This window comes from Leptodactylus fuscus, chromosome 6, assembly GCF_031893055.1.
Source record: "Leptodactylus fuscus isolate aLepFus1 chromosome 6, aLepFus1.hap2, whole genome shotgun sequence".
NCBI classification, from domain to species: Eukaryota; Metazoa; Chordata; class Amphibia; order Anura; family Leptodactylidae; genus Leptodactylus; species Leptodactylus fuscus.
In genome coordinates this window covers 14,867,445-14,886,183 of record NC_134270.1, presented here as the reverse complement: position 1 = coordinate 14,886,183, position 18,739 = coordinate 14,867,445, and positions in this window count along the sequence as shown.

Here is an 18,739-nt window from a genome sequence, read left to right as displayed (position 1 = left end):
AGATAGATAGATAGGAGATAGATAGATAGATAGATAGATAGATAGATAGGTGCAAAAATTTTAGGCAGGAAAAAGCTGTAGGCATGGAAAAATGGGTTAAGAATGGGTTAATAGTTTATTCTTGTAAAATAAAGTGAATTAAGAAAGGAGAAATGCAAATGACATCAATATTTGGTGTGACTTTTGCCCTTTGGAGGAGGAGTCGTGGAAGTGATGATCCGGCCCCCGCAGAGCCCTGATTTCAACATCATCCAGTCTGTCTGGGAAAACATGACGAGACAGACGGATTGGAGCAAGCCTATATCCATAGAAGATCTGTGCTTAGTTCTTCGAGATGACGGCGGGAACAACCTCCCCCACCGAGGGCAAAATGCCAAATTTATTAACCCTTCTATTTCTGAAAGCAATCTTATTTTGTAGCATTTTTTCCACAGGTTTTGCCCAGTTCTGTAGAGATTGCCCGAAGTGAAGAACCTCTCTGTTTAGGCGTCCTACTCTTAAACTTTTTGCACTTCATCCGCACACAAAGATGGACATAAAGCGGCGCCTGTTGCTACCTTGGCTTGCGCACGCTTCGTCCCTCCAATGCATTAAAAGGGTAGAAGGAAAGGCAATCTAATTCAACATGACATTAAATTGAAAGCACGCCGCCACCATGGTAACCTAATCTCGCTTGATTTTCCAGCCGTCTGTTCATTATGTGTCTTCTGTGAGATCTATTGATTACCGCAGCTACTTGGAGAATGCTCGACCAGCTCATCTTGGTTATTTCAGACCTCTCGGCTCGGAGGCGTCTGCTGGAGGACCTTATTTTAGAAACTCGCAGACTTTCAATCCTCGCCTCCTTTATGTACCTTTCTAAAGCGACGCGGCAGCTTTTGTGCGGCCCATAAAGCCTATAGGAGGTTGTACATTTTCTAAATGGGATGGAAGGGAAATTGAAGTTCGAAAGGTCACCTGGCCGAGAAACCTCTGACATACGCGCGGCTCCATAATACTGACCATCAACCAAGGAGAGTTAGTTTTCTTCTATAAGTCCATTATCTTAGAGGCCGTCTCTTTTTCTTAGAAGAGTTCACCAATATGGATACATAATGTAACATAAAAGTCCACTGGGGCCCCCAGATATGAAGTAGGACCCTACAAACCCCACTGTATGGGAGTCAAATTAAAGGGAACACAAAAACACAAAGGGCCACTTGGTGGGATAAACCGCCCCATTACTGACCCTGGCCCTGATTTGGAAGAACGCTGGCCAAGTCACCAATGACCACTCATTCCAACTGGGAAAGACTGGGAAGGATCCAGGATCAGGAAGTAATAACTATCAACCATTACCTGCTGGAATAACCCAACAGACAGGGGAGTCGTGGAAGGAAATATACTGTGTGGGGGCCAATAAATGGGCAGCCCATTGTGTACGGACCAATAAAAAAGGGCAATATAATGTCTGGGTCCAATAAGGTGGGAGCTAGTAAATGGGGCAGTATACTGTGTGGGGGCCCATAACAGGAGCAATATATTTGTGAGGTTTGGTGGAGGGCGCATTATACTCTGAAAGGGTTAGTAAATGGGACAAGAATATAATGCTCTGCCCTCTTCTTTACTTGGGTCAAAAATGACCGAGGCACCATCTTCCCAGCGGCATATGGGGTGCTGCTATTTTGTAGTGGATTGCTGGCCCCGGACTAAAAATGATTGAAAAAACGAAGAGGAAAAAATTAAAGTAAAAAAAATATATACATAAAAAAATTCGAAGGGATTCTATCGTTAAAAGTCAATTTTTAGTCCCTACCACGTAGGAATAGCCTTAAGAAAGGCTATTCTTCTCCTACCTCTAGATGTCCTCTCCGCGCCACCGTTCGCTATAAATCCCAGTTGTCGTCGGTATGCAAATGAGGTCTCTCACAGCACTGGGGGCGGTCCCTAGTGCTCAAACAGCACTGGGGGCGTCCCCGATGCTGCGAGAGAACTCTCCAGCGTCTTGTTCCGGCGGTGGCTTCAAACTTTTAGGCCTTGGGCAGCCGACTGTGCATGCCTGCTGGCCACAAGAAAATGGCCGTTTACAATACTGTGTGAGTGGCCATTTTCTTATGGCCGGCGGCCACGCGCAGTCAGCTTTGCACTAGACCTGAGGCCTAGAAGTTTGAAGCCATCGCCGGAAGAAGACGCAGAGAGAGGTCGTTCCTGAAGAAGATGGAGGCGGCACTGGAGAGGTCTCAGGACACCCCCAGTGCTGTTTGAGTGCTGGGGTCCGCCCCCAGTGCTGCGCAAGAACTCATTTGCATACCGTCGAAAACCGGATTATATACCGAACGGCGGCGCGGAGAAGACATCTAAAGGTAGGAGAAGAATAGCCTTTCTTAAGGCTATTCCAACATGTTAGGGACAAAAAAAAATTACTTTTAATGATAGGATCCCTTTAAATTACCCTCCCCCCCTTTTCCTAAAACACATATAAAAGTAAGTGAATTAATTGATTAATTAATTAACCACATTAGCTATCTCCACATCTGAAAATACCATGGGGGAAAAAAAATCAAAAGATCCAAACTGACTTTTTTTTTTTTTTTTTGCTGTTTCACTTCTGACAAAAATTTGGATAAAAAGTAATCAAACCAATAGACATTCCTCCAAATTGTATAAATAAAAAGTACATCTGGTCCTGCAAAAAAAAAAAAGACACCTTATGCACCCGCTATACTGAAATATTTTTTTTAAAAGTCACCAGTTTTTTTGCAAAGCTTTGGATTTTGGGGGTTAAAACAAATAAAACCTACATAAATTTGATATCAATGTAACGACCTATAGAATTCAGATGAAATTTTTGGCCGCATAGTGAATAGTATTATATTAAGTATAATATTAATACAATACCATTATTAACTATAATATACTATAATATTATATGGTACCATTACAAAGTATAAATTGTCCTGCAAAAACTAAGCCCTATAAGGAAAAGTTATGTAGGGAGTAAAAAATAGAAATTGAAAATTGGCTGAAGTGGGAAGGGGTTAATTTCTCTTTTTATTTTGAGCTTTAACTACATGGCGCCGATCAATGGTTCCCTATTTACAGACACAAGACGGACTTAATTTTTCTTCCTCATTAATTAAGACATGAAAGAAATTATTGATCATAAAGCTGAAAAACCTGATAAAAGAAGTAATTAATATGCGAAGGGAAGGAGTTGTCATAAACCGCCATCTTATGGACACGTCTCATGGACGCCATTAGTGTTTAGGGAAGCCCAGATTAGGGCGATCTAGTTACAATGTACAAATACAGTATATGAATGGCCTGCGCAGTACACTCATGTAGTTATGAAAGCAAGATGGCGGGTGGAGCATGCGCTGTCACCTTTACCCAAACCCAAAGAGACAGAGGCGGCTGCAGATGTGTGGGATTTTGATTTTTGGAGATAATAACGTTGGGTCATGACGAGCAAAGGGGCTGGACAAAAGGAGTAGGCGGGGCGTTGCGGGGCAGACAAAGCTGAGCTCTGTGTTCTCTTTGTGCTCTCTCAACCTCATTTGCATAAATCGAAAACCAGGAATGACGTAAAAACGGCGGCAAGGACAGTGCAAATAAAGTAGGAGATGAACAGCCTTTATAAATGCTATTCTTACGTGGTGTCAGTTAAAACTCAAAAATTCCAGTGATAGGCTCCATTTAAGGTGCCTGATATGCTAGGAGGACGGTATCAGACAGGAGCAGATATGGGGTGTGATTCTGAACTCTGACACTGGCTACTTCTGATTGGAGCCCTGAATCACACACCCCTGACTAACACCGCCCTCCTGACATTACAGAGCTTATATCTGGTACATCAGGCACCAAAACTAATTGCACTTAAGGCTCAGGAATGGTGGAGACTAGAGAGAAAATTCTTACTGTTTTGGAATCAGTGGAGTAGCCACTATTAACAGATGCTAAGAACTTGATTTGTGGGAGGTGGTGAAAGGTTCCCTTTAACAAAAGCATGGGTGAACCTCACAAATATTTGTGAGGTTTCCCCGCCGAGTTAATTTTAGACCAAACGTGTCTGATCTCAACTAAAGAGGCTGTACTTATACTCTGGAGTCTCTACAGAAAAATAATAATCAGAGGCCTAGAGGAGGTGCAGAAAAATAATAACCCATCATAGCTTCCTTCACCTCTCCTGAGCTTGCTCTCGGCATCCACTTCTCCATCGCTGGTGTCTTTACTCCTATTCTCATTAGGGTGAGTTCACACAGGGTTTTTTAGACCGGATTTTGACGCAGAGGCCGCCTCAGAATCCGGTCCAAAAAATGGCTAGTCGCTATTGGATGCTGGAGTAGTGCATCAGCATCCAGTCGTAGAATTCTGCTCCAGATTAGGCCCAAATGAATGAGCCTAGTCGGGAGGGAGTGCGGCGCCCTGGACGCTGCGGAATCCGCACCATGAAAGTGTAGTGGATTCCGCATCAAAATCCAGCCCCAAAAAACCTATGTGAACTTACCCTTATAGTCCAGGGTATGAAGAGAGACCCAAGAGTATAGTAATGATTAGTGGACAGCAAACCCCATAAATTTGGAGTGGAGCTGGCCCAATATTTTTGGAAAATTTGTAACAATCCCGGCTTGTAATGAACCAATTCACTCATCTGTATGAATACATAAAGAAGCCCCAGGTAGGGTTGAGCGACCGGGATCGGAAAAGATTGGATCCCGATCGGCGATCGAGCAAATTTTACGATCGGGATTGGCTGGAAAATGATCGGAAATCGGATTTTGAAATCTCAAGATCGTCTCAACCCTAAAAGTGACTCTTCCCATAGAGAAGCATTGACAAGGGTTGAGCGATCGGAATCGGAAAAAATCGGATTCCGATCGGTGATCGAGCAAATTTCACGATCGGGATCAGCTGGAAAATTATCGGAAATCGGATTTTAAAATCGATCCTGAAATCTCAAGATCGGCTCAACCCTAGCCACAGGATATCTTTTATAGGCAATGTCCGAATAAAAAGGTATCTATTGAATAAGTAATATGGCATGTGCGGACAGACAGAGATTTATCACGGTAGTTCTTTGTCTACGAAGAAAACTTTCTCAAAACAGATGGCCGAAAATCACTATAAATAAAACCGCAGCACTCAACGCCAAACAAATAAATCTGCAGACAGGTCACCAGTATGAAAAATCAATTTAGGAACAGACCACCCCTTTAAGTGCTCAGAAGAGGGTTAAAAAGACTGGAGCATGTGGGACAGGACTAGACAAAGGGGTGGTTATACTGAGAGAGACCCTGGCGAAGTGGAGAAGCAAGATGTTTTTATTTGAGATGCGGGAGCTGATTCATCATGAAACTTATTCGACCTGCATATTGCAAATTTGTTTTTTGTTTTTTTAAAAAAACAAATAAATAGTGATTTATCTGAGACTAATTAAAATGGGCGGCCACACGTTTATTGCATGATAAGAATACAGGAGGGACATTGGTGATTTACTGCGCCACCTGACAGTCTCTCAGCCAATAATATGCAAATCTATTCTCCAGGATGTAATTAGGAGAACAGTGCACTCTGTACGCCGCCCTCTAGAGGGCAGCCTCCTTAACATCATGCATGACTCAGTTAATAAGCCTACTAACATGATGCAGATTTAATTGCCAAATTAGTATTTCTATTCCAAAAGGAACAGATTCCCAGCTATGGACAGCGCTCTTTCGGTCTTTTGGACCTCTTCAGCTCAGCGCAGGGATACTGATTTGACAGAGTGAGACACTATAGATCAGGCTAAGGGGATTTTGGAATAGAAATACTAATTTGGCAATTAAATCCGCATGATGATAGTAGGCTTATTAACGGAGTCATGCATGATGTTAAGGAGGCTGCCCTCTAGAGGGCGGCATACAGAGTGCACTGTTCTCCTAATTACATCCTGGAGAATAGATTTGCATATTTTTACCCAGAATCCCTAGCGGAGCAGGAATGACTTGTAAGTCTCTGTACGCCTATGTAGGCACACACTCTCCCTAATGTGTACGATTATCCCCTGATCTCAGACAATAGTCAGAGGTAGGTGGACACCTTATAGTGCTGATGTTATATACACTATATAAGATTGTATGGCCTGGAACACTAAGCATATCAATGATGGTGGAAGTAGGTTATGGATGTACTATTTGTCACTGCCTGATACAGAGTGCTGCAAAGCTTGCAATACAGTGAGGAGCAGGAGAATTATAACACAGTTTAGTCAGGTTTGATCAATTACAAGCAGATTAGTGATAGAACCATAGGAGTGAGGAAGAAGATCTCTGCAGCAGTAATACAGACAAAGGGTAGTTAACTCTTTCATTGCTAATAATCTAATTTTATCTGTCTGTTTTGCAATACAGCAGTTTCATCTGTCTACGCATTAACAGTCAATGAAAACTAAGTCATGTTGGTGAAGGATCTTTTTTTTAAGCGTTTGAGAAAAAGTTAACTTTTTTTCCATTAAATAGATACAAAATGCTGTTCTATTAGCAAAACACTGATTCCATATGTGTTAATCAAAAAAAAAAAAATTTTTGTTATTTAAAGGGATCTGAACTGCCACAGCCATCACCACTGTTACCATTCAGCCAGATATGCACCCTGCACCCTGGTCCTCCATCACATCCCACTCTACCAAAACTATTTTGATGTCACATCTGTTCCTTTAAAGGAATCATTTTTGGAGAATTTTATTTTTTCTTTTTGGAAAAGGCAATTCTTCATCACTTTGCAACTCGTCTCACAGCCATGAACTTGTCTCCCAAATGACAATAATCCTGTAGCACTTACAAGCCATCAAAATAAGGAAATATTTCTACAAAACCATTGATTTTTGCAATATCACAGCCATGTGTGTCTAAAAAACCATGGGCAAGCACTTTTTCAATTTTTTTGAATGTTTTTTATGTTTAAATGTGTAAAAGCGAGTGTCAGCACAGTGTATGGAATTTCAGTTTGTACCGTCTGCTAACCCATTTACTTGGCCATAGATATAAATCTCACATTCACTATAACATAACTTTGATTGTATTTGCCTTATACAGCTAGAAATATAAATAGGTTCCTAGGAGTCCTGACAGTGTTCTACACTATGTTTTATAGATAGGTTCCTAGGAGCCCTGACAGTGTTATACACTATGTATTATAGATAGGTTCCTAGGAGCCCTGACAGTGTCATACACTATGTTTTATAGATAGGTTCCTAGGAGCCCTGACAGTGTCATACACTATGTTTTATAGATAGGTTCCTAGGAGCCCTGACAGTGTCATATACTATGTTTTATAGATAGGTTCCTAGGAGCCCTGACAGTGTTATACACTATGTTTTATAGATAGGTTCCTAGGAGCCCTGACAGTGTCATACACTATGTTTTATAGGTAGGTTCCTAGGGGCCCTGACAGTGTCATACACTATGTTTTATAGGTAGGTTCCTAGGGGCCCTGACAGTGTTCTACACTATGTTTTGTAGATAGGTTCCTAGGAGCCCTGACAGTGTTATACACTATGTTTTATAGGTAGGTTCCTAGGGGCCCTGACAGTGTTCTACACTATGTTTTGTAGATAGGTTCCTAGGAGCCCTGACAGTGGCATACACTATGTTTTGTAGATAGGTTCCTAGGAGCCCTGACAGTGGCATACACTATGTTTTATAGATAGGTTCCTAGGAGCCCTGACAGTGTTATACACTATGTTTTATAGATAGGTTCCTAGGAGCCCTGACAGTATTCTACACTGTGTTTTATAGATAGGTTCCTAGGAGCCCTGACAGTGTCATACACTATTATTATAGGGAACAGTTTATTACAGATTTGCCCCTAATATAACGTCCTCTTTGTAGGGATTTTTGCCTTCCTCTGGATAAATACAGTAAGGATATTGGTTGATCCTGATGGTCCTGCATCCCTTTTCAACCTTATTAACTATGTAAGTATGTTGAGGAAGAATGGAGTTAAAAGAGTGTTTCGTGATTTTTTAAAAAATTGGTCAGGAAAGATAAGATTGTTTAAGAAATATCGTGCATTGCTTTAATATTCCATTCTCCAGCATCGCTGTTCCATCTCTTAATGGTTCTATAGCAATAACATCATGTACGTCAATGAAGTGACTGCTGCCCTCTGTGAAAATACATGTCAGGGGAATTAAAAAAATACAACAAAAAATACTCGCCACTAATCTGCAGATAATTTGATGAATTTCAAATTCAAAGTAAAAACCAAAAAATTAAAGTCAGATTTTACAGCAGAATTTTGAGAGTCTCCAACCAGGATCTATTTTTGTTGCATGTGGCTTCCTCAGGTCTGGTGGTTCACAAGTGAGCGGTCAGCAGCTGAGGGTGTAGGAGTCCTACCATATGGACAGGCGCGGAGAGGTGTGTACCATGATATCTGTACAAGTCTTTTAGGCTGGGGCCCCGCGTTGCAAATTTGTGGTGTTTTGGCTGTGGCAGAAACGTTGCGACAAAAAACTCTACATATTGCAGTACCTGCAAAGTGTATAGGATTCAGGCTAATCCCATCCACACATTGTGGCATAAAATCACATGCACGTGCTGCAGAAAGGAACTGATTGCAACATATGGATCAGATTTGGAACCTGAGAATTTTCTGCAGTCAAACTGTCACATGTGAGCATACCCTTGTGATGATTATAATACGTTCATTTGCATACTGCATTTATTTTCTGGGGTTTTGCCTTTGCCCAGTTTTGCAGATTATTTGTAGTATGTGATAAACTTATGTGATAAACTTGGTGTGAAACAAGGCTTGAGGCGCACAAATGGAACAAAAAAGAGCCAAACATGCACAAAGTCAACAGATCTCAAAAAGTTGACCTTACTATGTGGTCTCGGTCAAAGGACTGAGAGCTAGTAGATAGATGCCTCCTGCTAACACCTGGAGCAAATGCGCAGAGCACTCGTACAAAACAAAAAGAGGGAGACAAAATATGTAAGGTCACCAAATTTTTAGGGAAAAAAAACAGGGCTCACACATCCCAGTATTATCACTGATCTCAGGTTCTCAGCAAAGTCTACAAAAATTAAACATGAGGTTCTTAGCATACACTTTGATCAAAATATATAAGCCCACTTGTCACCTCTCTATAAGGAGTCCCTGCTTTATTGGGTATGATGCCACATCGCAACCGACACCACTGCAGCACAGAGGGTGTAACCCAGCTGTCTAACAGCACCCTGCTACCAGGTTATGCCCCCAGGTTCTGGGCCACAACATCCCACAGACCCAGCACCACCGCAATGGCAGACACCATGCAGCACCGCACTATGTGAACAAATCTCAAAAATTTTGTCTTACCAAATGAATGGGAGCATGAGTAACATGAGCTGTTGCCAACTCTCCAAAAACTTGAGGTTTGGCCAGACCCCAATTTTTCATGATCCAAAAATAATTGGTATAGTCCAGGGCAGGGGTCAGCAACCTTTAGCACGCCAGCTGCTGTGAAACTACAACTCCCAACATGCTCCATTCACTTCAATGGGAGTTCCAAGAACAGAAGAGGAAATATGCATGCTGAGAGTTGTAGCTTTACAATAGTTGGAGTGTCGAAGGTTGCCTACCCCTGGTCTAAGGTCAATTCAGTCCCCAGAGTTTTATAAGTGGAGGCCCAGGAGAGGTGAGTAAGCATAATAAACACTCATACTCACCTTTCCTCAACTGTCCTGAAGTTCCTCACAACAACCGGTGTCTTCTCCTGGGCGTCTTATTGTCTCTTCCATTCTCCTATGTCAAGTCAGTGGCCCCGGGCCATCCACAGGTCTGTGATTGGGCCTCAGCATTCATATGGGGGGACTTCAACATTACGATTCTTTCACCTAGGAGATAAAAACATGAGACACGAAGATGTGAGTATAATCGTAGAAATTTGAACCGCAACAAAACTTGTGCTTGAACCTCGGAAATTTGCAAAACAAATCTCCCGAGATTTTCTGATCCCTACAAGGAACCTGCTGAAGGTATTGACTTGCACCTTGTTTTCAAGCTCATGAATGGGCGGCCACCTCAAAATATCTCACTTTTGCAAAGTAAAATGTTTAGCTCTACAAAACATGAGACTGAACTCCTGCACGAGTTGTCTCCAATCTGTGACTTTGCAGCTATTATGCTAGGAGCAGGTTCACAGTAGTTGGAGAGTCAAAGGTCAGGGACCAATCTGGAGATTTGTCTTCATTTTCCCAGTTTGTCTGCTTTGTGATGCCAGTTTCTCAGTTTTCCCAGGGATCTTTGGTCCTGTGCCGTAGGGATCAGCAGTTTTCCCCATATACCGATCCCCGTCTGTGGGGCAAATTGGGAAATGTGGGGATCAGACAACACCTGTATATGGTCACCTAAGGATGGCACAAACACACAGCTGGACGCAGCAAATGGACTCACACAGAAGCAACTGGCATGATGGTTACTGGAGGCAACTGGCTTAGTGGTTATCAAGACAACTGGTACAGTGGGCACTATAGGGGCAGTATATACAGAACAAAGTCCATACACAGAACAAAGACCTTTGTCAAATTTGACATAGTCCATGAAAGGACTGCTAAGTCTACAACAAAAAAAGTGCAGTGGGAAAACCCGCGGAGGTAACGCATTGTGGTTTTTCTTGCAACGCTTTTCACAGAAAGTCTGAAGGTTTACTCTGCGGACTTTCTGCTTCCATTATACCTATAGGGAAACCGCCGGGGTCCACAGGTATAATTGACCCGCTGTGATTTACAAAAATGGTTTTGGAAGCCACAGCGTGTCCACTGTGTTTATTTATCCGCAACGTGTGAATGGGATTCACTAGGACACCGTAAAATGCTGCGCTTTTTTCCCGCAGTGTTTCTGGGGCGGCCAAACCATGAGGTTACAGCCTAAAATAATCATAATACCCTACATCTAACAGGTGCCATATGGCTCTCTAATGCAGGTCTACATCAGCACTAGGGTTGAGCGATCGGGATCGGAAAAGATCGGATTCCGATCAGTGATCGAGTAAGTTTCATGATCGCAATCGGAATTCCGATCCCGATCTTTTCCAGCGGGATCGAGGTCGGAGGTTATCTCAAGATCGGCTCAACCCCAAAAGTGATTTTTCCCGTAGAGAAGCATTGACTAGGGTTGAGCAATTGGGATCCGAAAAGATCGGATTCCGATTGGGGATTGAGCAAACTTTCCTCTTCTTCTGCGCATGCGCGGGATGCTTTACCCACAGATCAGACTTTCCCACCTGTATTACATTACATTACATCCCTGATGACGTCCCATTCTTTGAAATGTAAAAAGCCAACCATGGAACCAATACAGGGGACACAATAAGATGGACATCACGTATCCCGCATACAAACCCAGAAATATCTGCAGCTTCTGAAACGCAAGCGCACTGTAGACTGTATTTGGGTTCTATAGAACAAAATTTGAGAAAAATGTTGGCCACTTACTATTGTAGTTACTTCTTACGCCATATTAGCCTAATATTACAGTAAAAGATATTGATTTCGTGGAGTGCCGGCTTAATCCGCAATATCGGGAACACAGTAATACTCCGAGAAGCCTGAATCTAGGTTAGTGCCGCGTACACAGCGCCGGAATATAGTTCATTGTGATAAACGGTGGTTATGTCACTCACAATCATTACATTGACCTGATTAAACCTGCGTAAATGTGAACTTGTTAACACGGCCGCGAGCTGCGATTACGTGAGAAGACACCTATATAAAAATATATCTGCAGGTTCCTGTATATCGCAACCTGGAGACTTACTAGAAAAGAAAAGTTTAGAGGCAACTTTACATTGGAATAATTGGAAAATTCTGATCGCATATACGGGACAACGTTGTCAGTCATGTGACCGAACGTAGACCCCACACAGTATTATGCCCCATAGTGGCCCCTGTACACAGTATTATGTCCCTTAGTAAGCCCTGCACACAGTATTATCCCCCATAGTGGCCCCTGCACACAGTATTATACCCCATAGTGGCCCCTGCACACAGTATTATGCCTCATAGTGGCCCCTGCACACAGTATAATGTCCCATAGTGGCCCCTGCACACAGTATAATGTCCCATAGTGGCCCCTGCACACAGTATAATGTCCCATAGTGGCCCCTGCACAAAGTATTATGCCCCATAGTGGCCCCTGCACACAGTATTATCCCCCATAGTGGCCCCTGCACACAGTATTATGCCCCATAGTGGCCCCTGCACACAGTATTATGCCCCATAGTGGCCCCTGCACACAGTATTATCCCCCATAGTGGCCCCTGCACACAGTATTGTACCCCATAGTGGCCCCTGCACACAGTATTATCCCCCATAATGGCCCCTGCACACAGTATTATACCCCATAGTGGCCCCTGCACACAGTATTATGCCCCATAGTGGCCCCTGCACACAGTATTATCCCCCATAGTGGCCCCTGCACACAGTATTATGTCCCATAGTGGCCCCTGCACACAGTATTATCCCCCATAGTGTCCCCTGCACACAGTATTATGTCCCATAGTGGCCCCTGCACACAGTATTATGCCCCATAGTGGCCCCTGAACACAGTATAATGCCCCATAGTGGCCCCTACACACAGTATTATCCCCTATAGTGGCCCCTGCACACAGTATTATGCCCCATAGTGGCCCCTGCACATAGTATTATCCCCCAGAGTGGCCCCTGCACAGTATAATGCCCCATAGTGGCCCCTGCACACAGTATTATGTCCCATAGTGGCCCCTGCACATAGTATTATCCCCCATAGTGGCCCCTGTACACAGTATTATGTCCCATAGTGGCCCCTGCACACAGTATTATGTCCCATAGTGGCCCCTGCACATAGTATTATCCCCCATAGTGGCCCCTGCACACAGTATTATGCCCCATAGTGGCCCCAGTACACAGTATTATGTCCCCATAGTGGCCCCTGCACACAGTATTATGTCCTATGGCGGCCCCTCCATACACTATAATAACCCAAAGTGGCCCCTACACACAGTATTATCCCCTATAGTGGCCCCTGCACACAGTATTATGCCCCATAGTGGCCCCTGCACATAGTATTATCCCCCATAGTGGCCCCTGCACAGTATAATGCCCCATAGTGGCCCCTGCACACAGTATTATGTCCCATAGTGGCCCCTGCACATAGTATTATGTCCCATAGTGGCCCCTGCACATAGTATTATGTCCCATAGTGGCCCCTGCACACAGTATTATGTCCCATAGTGGCCCCTGCACACAGTATTATGCCCCATAGTGGCCCCAGTACACAGTATTATGTCCCCATAGTGGCCCCTGCACACAGTATTATGTCCTATGGCGGCCCCTCCATACACTATAATAACCCAAAGTGGCCCCTCCACACAGTATTGTGCCCCATAGTGGACTACCCAGAGTATAATGACCGGAGTCCCAGGGGAAGTGATAAATGTAAAAATCAGTGGTACTCACCTCTCCCTGCTGTTCTTGAACCTCTTCAATGTTGACACATATGTGAGTTACACCACTGTCATCATGCGTCGCAATATCGGCCTGGCCCACGTGATTTCACTAAAGAGGCCCAAAGACTGCAGGTAGTCATGCTGGAGCCCAGGAGAGGTGAGTATAACACTGATTTTTATGTCTGTCACCTCCCCGGGCCCTCTGATCATTTTTTTCTGACCCCAGAGCAGTATTTGCCCAACAAATATTCCTGCTGCAGACCAACGACCTTACTTACCGATCTCTGCTCCTGTTCATTATGGACTGGACTAAGATCCAAATATCATAACGCAACTTCCCACGTCATTGAGGTGTCTGGAAAAGAACACAGGACAGAGGTGAACAAAGGAGAGAGTGAGAGTTTTTGTATTTTTGCACATCTCTGATTCTTATAGAAGAGACCTCAGAGGATATTAATGATTTGTGGGTAATAATCTTCAAAAAGTTTGGGTTTAAGCGAACCAAAATTGTGTAAAATTCTGTAACAATCTTGTTTCCTCATCTCTACAACTTTAGCCCAATTTTCAGATATTTTGCAAGTTAATAAATCAGACAAAATAATTTTCTAGGCTGAACCTGCAAAAAACATAATCTACATAATATTGCATGAGGCTGAGCCTTGGATTTTGCATCGGCTTTGCCTTGGATGCCTTGGTGAAAATTGATATTTTAAGATTTTCATTCCACTCCGAAATTCCAGCTGCAATTTTTTTCCTGCATTACATGGATGAGATTTTTTGCAAATTTTCTGCTGCAAATTTGGATGGAAAATTCTTCGTGGCCATTCAACTTTTCCAACGGTATCCTCTGCAGTGTTGTGGGAGAAGTAAAGTCACATCCTTTAATATCGACTTCTACAATGTACCAGGTTAGTTCGGAGACCCCCCTCCATTCTTCAGATGATGGACTTGTATCTGTCAGACCTGTAAGGTATAGCCTATGGATATAATCCCGCAATTTTGAGGATTCTGATATCATGAGGATGTTATCTGAGGGATGAATATCTAATACAATGATGTTATAATGACTGTAAGTATCTATTGGCCGTACTCAGTGCTTGGGGATAGATAAGGAGATGCTAAGGATATACGGCGCTCGCGCCTCGCTGGAGGAGTATACAGGCTAGTCAGCACTGACCTCTAGTGGTCATACTAATCTCTACACAAAAATATGGAATGACGTTCCAGCAGCACCACATATTGGAGCACCCTACACTGGACTGCCCAGAACCACCCAGAAATGCCTCTATTAACCCCGTCTGATATTTTTTTTCGATTTTCGTTTTTGAACCCCCCCATAACTTTTTTTTATTTTTCCGTTCACAGAGCCATATGAGCGCTTAAAGTTTGCAGGACGCATTTTACTTTATAACCGTCCCATTTATTATTCTGTACAATGTACGGGGAAGCTGGAAAAAAATTCAGAATGGGGTGAAAATGGAAAAAAAAACTGCATTTGTACGACTTTCTTACGGGCTTTGTTTTTACGGCGTTTGTTCTGAAGCCAAAATGACATGTCAATTGTATTCTATGTTTTGGTACGATTCCGAGGATACTAAATTGATACAAATGTTACAAATCTAAACAAAATTTGGCTATATTTTAACCCCTTAACAAAAATCCAAAACTTTGCAAAAAAAAAAAAATTCTTAACGGCATTCTACCATTAAAACCTCATTTTTTGTAGATAAGACGTCGGAATAGTCTTTAGAAAGTCTATTCGTCTCTTACCTTTAGATGTGATCTCCGCCATGCCGTTCCTTAGAAATACCAGTTTTTACCGGTATGCAAATTGGTTCTCTGGCAGCGATGGGGGCGTCCCCACTGCTGCTCGAAAACAGGCTCCAGCGACGCCTCTATCTTCTGCTGGATCCTCCCCTTCTTTCTTCGGTGTCACCTCTGACGCCTGCCCAGTTGGCTCTGCCAGTGAGACACTAGTAGAGCCGACTGCGCATGTCCGCGGCCATAGTTCCGACGTCACAATTGTGCGCATGCGCAGTCAGCTCTACTAGTGTCTCACTGGCAGAGCCAACTGCGCAGGCGTTGGAGTTGGCGCTGAAGAAAGACGAAGACAGAACGGGAGGATCCAGCAGAAGATAGAGGCGTCGCAGGATCATGTTCTCGAGCAGCAGTGGGGACACCCTCATCGCATTTCCAGCACTGGGGCTCACCCCCATCGCTGTGAGAGAACTAATTTACATACCGGTAAAAAACGGTATTTGTAAGGAACGGCGCGGCGGAGATTACATCTAAAAGTAAGAGACGAAAAGCCTTTCTAAAGACTATTCCGACGTCTTATCTACAAAAAAAAGTTTTTAATGGTAGAATCCCTTTAAAGTCCCCATATTGTGACACCCATAACGGTTGTATACTTCCATGTGCAGGGGTGTATAGGGTGTCTCTTTTTTGCGGCACCAGGTGTAATTTCTAGTTATACCATTTTTGGGAATGTTTATTGTTTTGATCACTTTTTATTGAAATTGTCAATAAAAAATAAAAAAAATGACGGTTCAGCAAATTTTCTATTTTTTTTTCTTGTTACAGTGTTCACCATACGGGAAAAATATTTTTATACGTATGTGCACTGGGCATTTTCAGACACAGGGATACCTAATGTGTTTGTGTTTCATGGTAATTTTCTACTTTTATATGTATTCTAGGGAAAGGAGGGATTTAGAACTTTTATTTATTTTATTTTTTTATTATATTTTTTAAAAATTTTTTTACTATTCATTTGATTGCAAGTTCCATAGACAGCAATACAACTCTATAGGAATTTCTGTATATTACTATTGCGGCTAGTCATAGAGCAGCCACAATAGTAATACTGCTATGACAGGCCTGGGAGACTTCATTAGGCTCCTGGTAGTCACCAGAACAGGTCGGCTCCAGCGACCTCGCCGTGCAGGAGCCGGCCTGCAACTTTAAAGGGGCTATTTTTTAACTTTGGTGGGGGGAGAGGTCTTTGCTACGGCGACCGCTCTGCAACAAAGTGGCCGCCGTTATACTTACAGACCCGGCATCTGCTGTAAAAGAACGACGGATGCCGGGGAGGGTTTTGGTGTCGGGGCCCGCAGCATCGTCACGCTCCTGCCGCTGCAGGAAGCCAGCAGCGGCAGAAGCTGGGCGATGCTGCAATTCCGCCCCCATTAAGTCCACATTCATTTTCATAGCAATTGTTTGCTTTTATGTGCATTCTAAAAAAAAAAAAGAGGGTGATATCAAATTTTTAATTTTTTAATTTTAATTATTTAAAAAAAAAAAATTTACATTGTATTTATTAGACCCTCTGGGGTCTTGAACCACTAATGGCATGCATTGCAATGCTAATGCATTGAAAAATATCAGCATTTGTATGACAGGCTGCATAAACGTTGTATGAGTTTGTACATGTGTGTGTAAGTAAAAATGGAAAAATTAGATCCTAAATGTGTATATGTGTGTATATGTGTATATTTATTTTTAATTTAGTTTTTATTGATAAAAAAAATTCATCAAATACAGGAAAGGAAAAAGAATTCAGGGAAAATAATAACACGCTCCTACAACAGACCGTAAATACATACATACATATTAAACAGATATACAATACCAGTGCACAGTTGAAGAATAAAAACAACTGCACACCACATGAGTAAGTGTGTATATGTGTATAAATGCTTGCACAAGTGTATAAATGTCTGCTTGTATTTATTACTGTTTGTATGAGCTATAAAATGTACAAGTATATAAAATCATGCAGTCTTTCATCTAGTACAGTGTGCACTAGTATATAAGTGTGTACAAGTATATGAATGTGTGCGACTATATGAATGCGTGTGCACAAGTATAGAAATGTGTGCGCGATTATATGAATGTGTGTGCACAAGTATATAAATGTGTGCGTGACTATATGAATGTGTGCACAAGTATAGAAATGTGTGCGCAACTATATGAATGTGTGGGCACAAGTATATAAAAGTGTGCGCGACTATATGAATGTGTGTGCACAAGTATATAAATGTGTGCGTGACTATATGAATGTGTGTGCACAAGTATAGAAATGTGTGCGCGACTATATGAATGTGTGTGCACAAGTATAGAAATGTGTGCGTGACTATATGAATGTGTGTGCACAAGTATATAAATGTGTGCGTGACTATATGAATGTGTGTGCACAAGTATAGAAATGTGTGCGCGACTATATGAATGTGTGTGCACAAGTATAGAAATGTGTGCGCGACCATATAAATGTGTGTGCACAAGTACAGTCCTATGAAAAAGTTTGGGCACCCCTATTAATCTTAATCATTTTTTGTTCTAAATATTTTGGTGTTTGCAACAGCCATTTCAGTTTGATATATCTAATAACTGATGGACACAGTAATATTTCAGGATTGAAATGAGGTTTATTGTACTAACAGAAAATGTGCAATATGCATTAAACCAAAATTTGACCGGTGCAAAAGTATGGGCACCCTTATCATTTTATTGATTTGAATTCCCCTAACTACTTTTTACTGACTTACTGAAGCACAAAATTGGTTTTGTAACCTCAGTGAGCTTTGAACTTCATAGCCAGATGTATCCAATCATAAGAAAAGGTATTTAAGGTGGCCAATTGCAAGTTGATCTCCTATTTGAATCTCCTCTGAAGAGTGGCATCATGGGCTACTCAAAACAACTCTCAAATGATCTGAAAACAAAGATTGTTCAACATAGTTGTTCAGGGCAAGGATACAAAAAGTTGTCTCAGAGATTTAACCTGTCAGTTTCCACTGTGAGGAACATAGTAAGGAAATGGAAGACCACAGGGACAGTTCTTGTTAAGCCCAGAAGTGGCAGGCCAAGAAAAATATCAGAAAGGCAGAGAAGAAGAATGGTGAGAACAGTCAAGGACAATCCACAGACCACCTCCAAAGAGCTGCAGCATCATCTTGCTGCAGATGGTGTCACTGTGCATCGGTCAACTATACAGGGCACTTTGCACAAATAGAAGCTGTATGGGAGAGTGATGAGAAAGAAGCCATTTCTGCACGTACGCCACAAATAGAGTTGCCTGAGGTATGAAAAAGCACATTTGGACAAGGCAGCTTCATTTTGGAAACAAAAATTGAGTTGTTTGGTTATAAAAAAAAAGACGTTATGCGTGGCGTCCAAAAAGAAACAGCATTACAAGAAAAACACATGCTACCCACTGTAAAATTTGGTGGAGGTTCCATCATGCTTTGGGGCTGTGTGGCCAATGCCGGCATCGGGAATCTTGTTAAAGTTGAGGGTCGCATGGATTCC